The sequence below is a fragment of the Triticum aestivum genome, chromosome 6A (genome assembly GCF_018294505.1).
Source record: "Triticum aestivum cultivar Chinese Spring chromosome 6A, IWGSC CS RefSeq v2.1, whole genome shotgun sequence".
NCBI lineage: Eukaryota > Viridiplantae > Streptophyta > Magnoliopsida > Poales > Poaceae > Triticum > Triticum aestivum.
Window position 1 is genome coordinate 566314837 of NC_057809.1, and position 12584 is coordinate 566327420.

A 12584-nucleotide genomic window follows, 5' to 3' on the forward strand; every position below is an offset into this window, starting at 1 on the left:
CTATGCTGAAATCAGCAGAGGTAGAAGTCAAGAAGGAACATCAAGTGTTGATGGTCAATAAAACCACTAAGTTCAAGAAGGGCAAGGGTAAAAAGAACTTCAAGAAGGACGGCAAGGTAGTTGCCGCGCCCAGCAAGCAAGCTGCCGGGAAGAAGCCAAAGAATGGACCCAAGCCCGAGACTGAGTGCTTTTATTGCAAGGAAAGTGGTCACTGGAAGCGGAACTGCCCCAAATACTTAGCGGACAAGAAGGCCGGCAAAACCAAAGGTATATTTGATATACATGTAATTGATGTGTACCTTACCAGTAATCGTAGTGACTCCTGGGTATTTGATACCGGTGCCGTTGCTCATATTTGTAACACACAACAGGAGCTGCGGAATAAACGGAGACTGGCGAAGGACGAGGTGACGATGCGCGTCGGGAATGGTTCCAAGGTCGATGTGATCGCTGTCGGCACGCTACCTCTACATTTACCTACGGGATTAGTTTTGAACCTCAATAATTGTTATTTTGTGCCAAGTTTGAGCATGAACATTGTATCATGATCTCGTTTAATTCGAGATGGCTACTCATTTAAATCCGAGAATAATGGTTGTTCTATTTATATGAGAGATATGTTTTATGGTCATGCTCCGATGGTGAATGGTTTATTCTTTATGAATCTCGAGCGTAATGCTACACATATTCATAGTGTAAGTACCAAAAGATGTAAGATTGATAGTGATAGTCCCACATACTTGTGGCACTGCCGCCTTGGTCACATAGGTGTCAAACGCATGAAGAAGCTCCATGCTGATGGACTTTTAGAGTCTCTTGATTACGAATCATTTGACATGTGCGAACCATGCCTCATGGGTAAAATGACCAAGACTCCATTCTCAGGGACAATGGAGCGAGCAACCAACTTATTGGAAATCATACATACTGATGTGTGCGGTCCAATGAGTGTTGAGGCTCGCGGTGGCTATCGTTATGTTCTCACCCTCACTGATGACTTGAGTAGATATGGGTATGTCTACTTAATGAAACACAAGTCTAAGACCTTTGAAAAGTTCAAGGAATTTCAGAGTGAAGTTGAGAATCAACGTGACAGGAAAATCAAGTTTCTACGATCAGATCGTGGAGGAGAATACTTGAGTCACGAGTTTGGTACACACTTAAGAAAATGTGGAATAGTTTCACAACTCACGCCGCCTGGAACACCTCAGCGTAATGGTGTGTCCGAACGTCGTAATCGCACTCTATTAGATATGGTACGATCTATGATGTCTCTTGCCGATTTACCACTATCTTTTTGGGGCTATGCTTTAGAGACTGCCGCATTCACTTTAAATAGGGCACCGTCGAAATCCGTTGAGACGACACCGTATGAATTGTGGTTTGGGAAGAAACCTAAGCTATCGTTTCTAAAAGTTTGGGGATGCGATGCTTATGTCAGGAAACTTCAACCTGAAAAGCTCGAACCCAAATCGGAAAAATGCGTCTTCATAGGATACCCTAAAGAAACTATTGGGTATATCTTCTACCTCAGATCCGAAGGCAAGATCTTTGTTGCCAAGAATGGGTCCTTTCTGGAGAAAGAGTTTCTCTCGAAAGAAGTAAGTGGGAGGAAAGTAGAGCTTGATGAAGTATTACCTCCTGAACCGGAAAATGGCGCAACTCAAGAAAATGTTCCTGAGGTGCCTGCACCGGCTAGAGAGGAAGTTAATGATCATGATCAAGATACTTCTGATCAAGCTCCTACTGAAATTCGAAGGTCCACAAGGACACGTTCCACACCAGAGTGGTACAGCAACCCTGTCTTGGAAATCATGTTGTTAGACAACAGTGAACCTTCGAACTATGAAGAAGCGATGGCGGGCCCGGATTCCGACAAATGGCTAGAAGCCATGAAATCCGAGATAGGATCCATGTATGAAAACGAAGTATGGACTTTGACTGACTTGCCCGTAGAATGGCGAGCCATAGAAAATAAATGGATCTTTAAGAAGAAGACAGACGCGGATGGTAATGTGACCATCTATAAAGCTCGGCTTGTCGCTAAGGGTTATCGACAAGTTCAAGGGGTTGACTACGATGAGACTTTCTCACCGGTAGCGAAGCTGAAGTCCGTCCGAATCATGTTAGAAATTGCCGCATTTTATGATTATGAAATTTGGCAAATGGACGTCAAAACGGCATTCCTTAATGGTTTCCTCAAGGAAGAATTGTATATGATGCAGCCGGAAGGTTTTGTCGATCCTAAAAATGCTGACAAGGTGTGCAGGCTCCAACGCTCGATTTATGGGCTGGTGCAAGCATCTCGGAGTTGGAACATTCGTTTTGATGAGATGATCAAAGCGTTTGGGTTTACACAGACTTATGGAGAAGCCTGTGTTTACAAGAAAGTGAGTGGGAGCTCTATAGCATTTCTCATACTATATGTAGATGACATACTTTTGATGGGAAATGATATAGAACTTTTGGACAGCATTAAGGCCTACTTGAATAAGAGTTTTTCAATGAAGGACCTTGGAGAAGCTGCTTATATATTAGGCATCAAGATCTATAGGGATAGATCGAGATGCCTCATAGGTCTTTCACAAAGCACATATCTTGATAAGATTTTGAAGAAGTTCAAAATGGATCAGTCCAAGAAAGGGTTCTTGCCTGTTTTGCAAGGTGTGAAATTGAGCTCAGCTCAATGTCCGACCACGGCAGAAGATATAGAAGAGATGAGTGTCATCCCCTATGCCTCAGCCATAGGTTCTATTATGTATGCCATGCTGTGTACCAGACCTGATGTAAACCTTGCCGTAAGTTTGGTAGGAAGGTACCAAAGTAATCCCGGCAAGGAACACTGGACAGCGGTCAAGAATATCCTGAAGTACCTGAAAAGGACTAAGGAAATGTTTCTCGTTTATGGAGGTGACGAAGAGCTCGTCGTAAAGGGTTACGTCAACGCTAGTTTCGACATAGATCTGGATGACTCTAAGTCACAAACCGGATACGTGTATATTTTGAATGGTGGGGCAGTAAGCTGGTGCAGTTGCAAGCAGAGCGTCGTGGCGGGATCTACATGTGAAGCGGAGTACATGGCAGCCTCGGAGGCAGCACATGAAGCAATTTGGATGAAGGAGTTCATCACCGACCTAGGAGTCATACCCAATGCGTCGGGGCCGATCAAGCTCTTCTGTGACAACACTGGAGCTATAGCACTTGCCAAGGAGCCCAGGTTTCACAAGAAGACAAGGCACATCAAGCGTCGCTTCAACTCCATTCGTGAAAATGTTCTAGATGGAGACATAGAGATTTGTAAAGTACATACGGACCTGAATGTAGCGGATCCGTTGACTAAACCTCTCCCTAGAGCAAAACATGATCAACACCAGAATTCCATGGGTGTTCGATTCATCACAATGTAACTAGATTATTGACTCTAGTGCAAGTGGGAGACTGTTGGAAATATGCCCTAGAGGCAATAATAAAAGCATTATTATTATATTTCTTTGTTCATGATAATTGTCTTTATTCATGCTATAATTGTATTATCCAGAAATCGTAATACATGTGTGAATAACAGACACCAACATGTCCCTAGTAAGCCTCTAGTTGACTAGCTCGTTGATCAATAGATAGTCATGGTTTCCTGGCTATGGACATTGGATGTCATTGATAACGGGATCACATCATTAGGATAATGATGTGATGGACAAGACCCAATCCTAAGCATAGCGTGAGATCGTGTAGTTCGTTTGCTAGAGCTTTTCTAATGTCAAGTATCTTTTCCTTTGACCATGAGATCGTGTAACTCCCGGATACCGTAGGAGTGCTTTGGGTGTATCAAACGTCACAACGTAACTGGGTGACTATAAAGGTGCATTACAGGTATCTCCGAAAGTGTCTGTTGGGTTGACACGGATCGAGACTGGGATTTGTCACTCCGTATGACGGAGAGATATCACTGGGCCCACTCGGTAATGCATCATCATAATGAGCTCAAAGTGACCAAGTGTCTGGTCACGGGATCATGCATTATGGTACAAGTAAAGTGACTTGCCGGTAACGAGATTGAACGAGGTATTGGGATACCGACGATCGGATCTCGGACAAGTAACATATCGATTGACAAAGAGAATTGCATACGGGGTTGATTAAATCCTCGACATCGTGGTTCATCCGATGAGATCATCATGGAGCATGTGGGAGCCAACATGGGTATCAAGATCCCGCTGTTGGTTATTGATCGGAGAGCGATCTCGGTCATGTCTACATGTCTCCCGAACCCGTAGGGTCTACACACTTAAGGTTCAGTGACGCTAGGGTTGTAGGGATATGTATATGCAGTAACCCGAATGTTGTTCGGAGTCCCGGATGAGATCCCGGACGTCACGAGGAGTTCCGGAATGGTCCGGAGGTAAAGATTTATATATGGGAAGTCCTGTTTCGGGCATCGGGACAAGTTTCGGGGTTATCGGTATTGTACCGGGACCACCGGAAGGGTCCCGGGGGTCCACCGGGTGGGTCCACCTGTCCCAGGGGGCCACATGGGCTGTAGGGGGTGCGCCCTGGCCTACATGGGCCAAGGTCACCAGCCCCACATAGGCCCATGCGCCTAGGGTTTGAGGGGGGAAGAGTCCTAGGAGGGGAAGGCACCTCCTAGGTGCCTTGGGGGGGAGGGAAACCCCCCTTGGCCGCCGCCCCCCAGGAGATTGGATCTCCTAGGGCCGGCCACCCCCCCTTGGCCCTCCTATATATAGTGGGGGAAAGGAGGGACTTCATACCTTGGCCTTTGGTTGCCTCCTTCTCCCTCTCCAACACCTCCTCCTCCTCCATAGTGCTTGGCGTAGCCCTGCCGGAGTACTGCAGCTCCATCAACACCACGCCGTCGTGCTGCTGCTGGTGCCATCTCCCTCAACCTCTCCTCCCCCCCTTGCTGGATCAAGAAGGATGAGACGTGGCTGTTCCGTACGTGTGTTGAACGCGGAGGTGCCGTCCGTTCGGTGCTAGGATCTCTGGTGATTTGGATCATGTTGTGTTCGACTACATCATCCCCGTTCTTTGAATGCTTCCGCTCGCGATCTACAAGGTATGTAGATGCATCTAATCACTCGTTGCTAGATGAACTCATAGATGGATCTTGGTGAAACCGTAGGAAAATTTTTGTTTTCTGCAACGTTCCCCAACAGTTTCTGCATACAACAAGTTTAAAGTGTCCCGGCGGTTTACCGCCGGACGGGTCATAATGCCCAACATATAACCAATGCTGCACCTAAGAATAATCAAATATGAAATATATCATACCTGTGACATTGAATCACATCGTTGGTTTACCAACTTTTTGTAGTAAGGGTGATAACCCAAATCTTGAGTACTGATAACTCCTTCCATATTGTGCCGGTTTATGATAAAACCGTGCCGGGCTGTGATAAACACCGGTTTACTCCATAATAGGATGGTAACAGAAAATCAAACCAGGCAGATAGTCTCCGGATTAAGATTTGATCGTGTTCCGTCAATTTGTAATTGACAGTTTGAACCGGTTTAAAACTTTGTCGGTTTAAAAACGCAAGAAAAAATAAAAGAAACAATTATCAAGGAAAATATTGAAGCAAAGGCAATGATAAAACCATTTGCAAAAAGAGGCTTATTGAGACGATCAGATGGTGTTACCATGGTCGGAGACGACCAAGCTCCCCAATGGTGTAGCTATGGTTCAAGTCAGCCAGGTCCCCAAATGAAACCGTGGCATTATGCCGATCAAGAGGCGTGGCAATGGTTCGGGTTCGACCAAGCCCCCAAGTGATTCTATGGCCTTAGGCCGATCAAGAGGCATGACTTGTTCAGACTTGACCATGTCCCCAAGTGATCTGATGGCTTTCGCCTATCAAAAGGTGTTGCATTGGTTCAGACATGACCAAGCCCCCAAGTGATGTTTATAAAATTTTCAAGGGGTAAACCGGAGGCCGCTTTAAGACAGAACAGCTCCGTGTAACCACGCATGATGTAAAAGAACAGAGACCCCGCTTTATGAAGCAGAAGCCCCCATGTGATCAATAATATGTCAGGCCAGTAAGGCGGGATACCCATGTTTGAACCGCGCATCATGGCAGCAGGTCCTCTTTGGTAATTTTTAACTTTTTGCAAGAGATAAATTCTTCTTGAACCGGGATCTTGAACCGGATATTGAGAGCTTCAAAGCTTTGTGAGAGATATTTTTCCCTTGAACCGGATTTTAAACCGGAATCTTCATTTTCAACCGGAAAATTTTCTGACAGCCTTTAAACTCGAACTTGCGAGAAGTTCACTCCTTTTTGAACCGGACATTGTTAAACCGGATTTGAGTGCTTCAGAGCTTTGTGGGAGAACAGATTTCCCTTGAACCGGACTATAAACTAGATATTTGAGAGCTTCCGTCAGACTGACTTCGTTTGAGCCGGATTTCAAATGGGAATCCTTTCTGATGACCCGGATCTTCTTCATTGAGCCGGGATTTTGTAACTGTCATATACTTTCTAAACCGGAAATTTTCTGATGGCCTTTAAATTTTCATCAATATAACAGTAGCCTCCGGGACTGGGTTATCTTTCCCTCCATCGTCCTGGGGTTCTTAAACCGGCTGAAACTGGCAAGATTTGCTGAGTCATGTCATCGTAGCCCCCGAGTCTCAAAGGTGACTCGAGGAGTTGGCTTGACACTCTCCATATTTGACCGTGATATAAACCGACATAACTTGTATATCATTGGCGCTGATAGCATGATGTGAATCCACAGAAGGTTGAGGTGACTGGGGCGGGTTATAAATGATCACGTATGAGCCATGTCAGCAACTCGGCCAATGGTTCCTTCCAACTGGCAATTTGAAGTTAACCAAACTGTAGTGGCGGCGACTTGTGCGCCTACCCATTAAATCATCCAGTGCAGACGGCGGCTGATAATATATGATAATTTACCTCCAATTTGTTAGAAGAAAACCGGGCTTCCCAAGTAGTGACTTGCGCATAGTCAATAAACAGTTCATCCAGACAAGTGCGGCCCGGTATGTTGATGTAGACCAGGCCGCGAGAGACGGACGACAAAGACGACCGCAGCATCAGAGGCGGCTCAGACAGATAAGTCGGCCGCGGCATTGTACGCCGGTGCGGACGGGAGAATTGTAAACCGACGCGCACGCGTGAACCGGCCGTGAGAGCGGACGGGTGAGTCGTTCATGGAGTTGTAAGCTAGTGCAGACGCGTGAGTCAATCACAGGCGCAGTCCCGGCTAATTGATGTAGACCGGGCTGTACGGGCGGCAGCTTGTACGCGTCCATTCACCGTGTAATATGGCACGGACGACCACCGGGCAGGATGTTGCCAGCGCGTACTCCGTACCCATGGTATAAACCATGTTTTATAATGAATAATTGTCCTGCATATCATAATATCCGGTCCAAAGTAATTGTTCCCTTGATAAAACAATATATACCAAGAAACTAGATTTAGATGGATATCACCTGATGTTTTTTGTTCGGACAACGGATGATCTATTCGTCGCGACAGAGGCGGTTTAGGCTGGTCGGCGACTCAATATGGTCCCGGCGGTTCAAGCAGAAACCCTCCGGGTTATTCTCCAGGTCTTTAAACGCCCGGCACGAGCGGTGCAAATGTATACGTTGCCTCCGACGCCGGTGCACGAGGACCGGATCATACCTTGACCATGAGTCTGTTGACCTGTGTATAGCATAACATACCGTGAAAAAAGCTTTGGATGATACTTAATTATACCAGTAAAAGTTTAGAAAAATAGCACCTGGTTTGTTCGTATGGTAGATGATCCATATATAAATTTTGGGAGTGAAGCGCGGCAGAAGAGGCAGGCAAGCCGGCAGGCGTAGCGATGAAACACCATGGTGAGGTCAGCGGAAACGCGGCCAGCCCGTGACTTCGGCGACTTGGAGCAGAGGACGGCTTCAGGTCGTAGCTACTCCTCTTTTTTTTTCCTTTTCGGGGTGCAGCAGAACCAGCGCGGGTGGGTCACGTGCCGCCGGCAGGCGGACGACAGCTTGAATCCGGGCACGGCCCGATGCAGCGATCGAGGTCGGCCGATGGGGGCAGCTTGTAGGCGAGATTCGCAGACACCAGCTCACAACAGAGGAACGAGGCTGAGGCGGCTCGACATACGGCGTGCTGAGGAGGACGGCTTGGCGATTCAGTGACTTGGACGCAACCGGAGGAAAGTGTCGAGGCGCCGATGACTCGAAGACGGCGGGTCAGCAGCGGTGGCTCTCCTGCGGCAAAGTGGTGCGGACGGCTTTGAAGAAGCAAGTATGGAGGCAGCTCGAGAGCGGCGGAGCTCATGCTCGGGGCGGAACAACAAGCAGGCGAGGGTGATGACGGCTCGACCGGGGCTGCAAGTTGCGCGGACGGGGCGCGTAGTGGTATGAACCAGCAGAGGGCGTAGGCGAGGTGAGCTCGTGGCAAGGCGGAAACAAGGTCAACCCCGGCAGCATCGGCGACTCAGGCGAACGGCGGTTCAACGGCGATCCGTCAACAAGGCGGAGGTGAGGGCGGCGCGCAACCGGGTCGTAGGAGGCTGGTGCATGCGGCCGCGGGCGGACGCGACTCGACAGGGCCTTGGAGGCGGCTTTGGAAACCGAGGCGACCGAGGGATGCCGGCGAGGCGAGCAGCAGCAGCAGTGGTGAACCGGCAATGTGGAGACCAGATGGCGGGGCTCGGCGACTCGCCGGAAAGACCGCACCACAGGGGTGGCTCGAGGCGGCTCAGGGCTGGACCAGTGGGGGCGGTTCAACGCGGCGGCGGCGGAGCTGTACCATCCATGTGAGGCAGCGGCGAGGTCAGGCCGGGACAAGAGGCAAAGCTATACCCACGATCCAATCCGGGTCGTGGCCTCCCCGGTTTTTCTCTTTTTTTTCTATCGATGAACGGATGGCTTAAGAAGCGTGGAAACGGGTGGATCCCGCTAATTACAACCATGGCGGGAGTGGGCGCGGTGAATTGTCCGCAGTTGTACGTGACTCGCCGCTGAAGAATTTTGGCAGTGGCAACTTGAAGCGGCAGGGGTACGTCCGGCGGGTGGAGGCGAGATCGCATGTGGGGAGCCACGCAGAGGCGGAGCTCGGCGGCTCAACGGCGCTGCAACCCTGTGGCGGGTCAGAGCGGTGGATTAACTAGAGGCGGCCCGGTAGTGCCTCGGTGCACCTGCAGTTTTGAAGTATGCTGACAAGGGCAGCTCGGATTCCGGTTTGGATGAACGGGAGAAAGTGAGGCCGGCACGTGCAGATCAGTGGAGGGGGTCAACTGAGACCGGGGCAGGCCGGCTCGTCACTGTGGAGGCCCTCTCGGCGACCCAGCGGGTTAATTCGGATATAGAGGCGAGTCCGCAGCTGAGAGGTGAGGCGCAGCCAGTGGCGGAGCCAGGATTCGAGTATGGGGGGGCCGAGTACATATATTGATCGAATCTTATTGATAATTACTAGTTGCTTCTACTAAAATTGTTGATCATTGGGGGGGGGGCAGGCCCCTGCTCGTCCCCCTGGCTCCGCCCCTGGGCGCAGCATGCCTCATCCGCAGCAGCTCGCGCGGTTGCCGGGCGTAACCAAAACGGGGCCAGGCAGATGACAGCGATAGCGACATAGAGTCCATGGCGGAAGCAGAGTTCTTGGGCGACTCAGAGTGGGTGCGGCGACTCGCGGCACCAAAACGGATTCGAGGGTGAAAGCGAAGTTAACCACGGAGGTAGCGCTCGGGTCCTTGGCCGAGATGGCAAAAAACGAGGCGTGGGGTCCATGGAGTTGACCCGGCGAAGTGGAGCCAGGCCCGCTCGAGTCGTGGCGGTTTAAAGTCCAATGCGAGGAGTCGACCCGGCTGTCGGCGGCGGCGGGCCCTCTCCTGGATACCCGACAAAGCGCCGGCGGTTTACAATGGAGGCAATTCATGGTAGAAACCAACAGCAGACGCAACCCACGATGGCGGTTTGGAACAACTTGGTCTCGTGCATGTTGATAATTCGCACCCATCGGATCCCCGTGAACCAACACTGAACCAAACGAAACCTTCATGATCTTCTCTGATAATCTTTCCAACCAACCGGATGAACTCCGTTAATGAAAATTTTCTGATCTTGATCAAAGCTGATGTAGATTCTTCCAAAACTGACTTTTCTTCATCCGGAAATTTACGAACTTCTCGAAACCCTAATTAAGATCCCTTCAAGAACTCAACACCATCGTGCACAGGCCCCACGGTGGGCGCCAACTGTCGTGGAATTGTCACGGCAGATGTCCTTAGTGTCAGGACTTAGTCGCGAGGCCAACACATTTATGTGGTAGCTTGAGAGGGGTTGAGCGGAACGAGAGACGCGGTGTTTTACCCAGGTTCGGCCCCTCATGGTGGAGGTAAAAGCCTACATCCTGCTTCATTGATATTGATGATGATGATCACGGTTACAAGAGTGCTCTATCTCGAGAGCTATTGTCTAAACCTAACTTGTCCAACTTGTGGAACTTGTGAATCTTGCCCCCTTTTGGGGAGCCCTGTCCCTCCTTATATATGTTGGAGGGGCGGGTTACATGTAGAGTCCTATTAGGATTAGGACTAGTCTATCTCTAATACAAACCGGATACAAGTCCAGGTCTTAGCTCCTTGTAAGATAATGTTCCTCATGCCTTTCCTCTTAAACCGGCCCACCATTAACATAAACCGGCATGCTGGACCTTGGGCCTTGTCATCCGTCCGGAACACGCGCCGGGTCACCAATGAGTCTTCAGGCTCGTGAATCGTCATACCAGTGAACCACCAGACACGTAAATCGCCAGACATGTAAACCGCCAATCACGTAAACTGCCAATCTCTGGCGGTTTACCAATGAAACGCCTAGTCCGGCCGGGTTATACTTCCGGCCGGTTTACGCCGCGAGGTATATCCCCGACAACTACCATCATTAATCATCCTTCTCCGGCGGATAGCATTAATGAACTTGATGAAGATAATGTGGAGGCTAATGAATTTGAGGCCTTTATGGGCAAACTCAAGGGAAAATCCAGGAAGCACTTTATTGCTCTCTTGGAACAACTTGGTGAAGCCAATGACATGATCGAGGCTCACGAAAACACCATCACTAAGATGGAAGGGCATAGTCGTGACTATGCCGATGAGATTTCAGATCTTTCTAATGCTCTTGAGGAAGAGCGTGGTCTTCGTTTGGCTCTTGAGGAGTCACACAACGTTGATCATGCTAAGTTAAAGAAAGATTATGATCATGTCCTCATTGTTTCTCGTGTGCTAAATTCCGAGAAGGCTAAACTTGGGGTTGATCTTGCTAGACTCAAAGAGGAGTTTGATATACTTGACAAGGCCCACAAGGCCTTGAAGGGTATTCACTCTAGTCTCAAGGAGTCTCATGATCAACTCCAAGTGAAGCTAACTAAGGAGAAAGCGACTTTTCCTCATATGGTTTTAATTGACAATGCAAATGCTACTAACCCGTGTTGTGAGCATATACATCTTGTTGAGGAAAATGCTAAGTTGAAGGAGCAACTTGAGAGAGGTCTTGCGACTTGCATTCAAGGCAAGAAGAACCTCAATCATCTCTTGATCAACCAAAGGGGAGTTGTGGCCAAGGAAGGGGTTGGGTACGTGCCCGACTCCAAGAACAAGAAGAAGAATGACAAGACCAAAAGACCTCCTCCTCTCATGCAAACCTTTGTGAAGGAGGGAGAGAGTGCCTCCGAGGAGAAGAAAAGGAACACTGCAAAGGGCGGCAATGTCAAGAAGGGCAATGCCACCCCTCCCAACAAAGCCGGCGATTTTAACCCTTCTTATGTGTTATGCCATGCTAGTGATGGGCATGTTTATGCCAAATTTGTTGGTTCTCTTCATGAGTACATTGAATGGTCTATTTGGGTTCCAAAGACCCTTGTTACTAACATCAAAGGACCCATTACAAAATGGGTACCTAAAACCAAGCATTGATCTCTTGTAGGTGTTTGCTTCCGGTGGTGGATCATGGTTGCTCGATAGCGGAGCTGCAAATCATATGACCGGAAGTAAGGACTTGGTGGTGGACGTGCACAAGGTTCCATCTATGCCCACCAATGTCGAGTGGGGTGACGCCTCATCTTCTAAGGTATTGGGACTTGGCAAGGTGGTCATCTCTCATGATCTGACGATCGAGAAGGTCATGCTTGTTGAGTCCCTTGCATACAATTTACTTTCGGTTCGTCAACTTGCAATCATGGGCTTTGCCATTTTCTTTGATATCGATGTCGTGGCCCTCTTGTGGAGCAAGACTCTTAAAGTAGCTTTTGTTGGGCATGTCGAGAATGGTCTATACGTGATTAACTTTTCGGAGTGACCCACTAAGACCGCGACGTGCCTAATGGCTAAAGTTGATGTGGGATGGCTTTGGCATCGCCGTTTAGCCCATGTCAATATGAGATCTTTGCAAAGTCTCCTCAAGGGGGACCATGTCCGTGGACTAACGAATGTTAGTTTTGCTAAAGATCGTGCTTGCAGTGCCTGTATCGAAGGAAAGCTACATGAGAAGGCTCACCCTCCCACGACTGTCATTTATTCGAAGAGGCCTTTGGAGCTCCTTCACA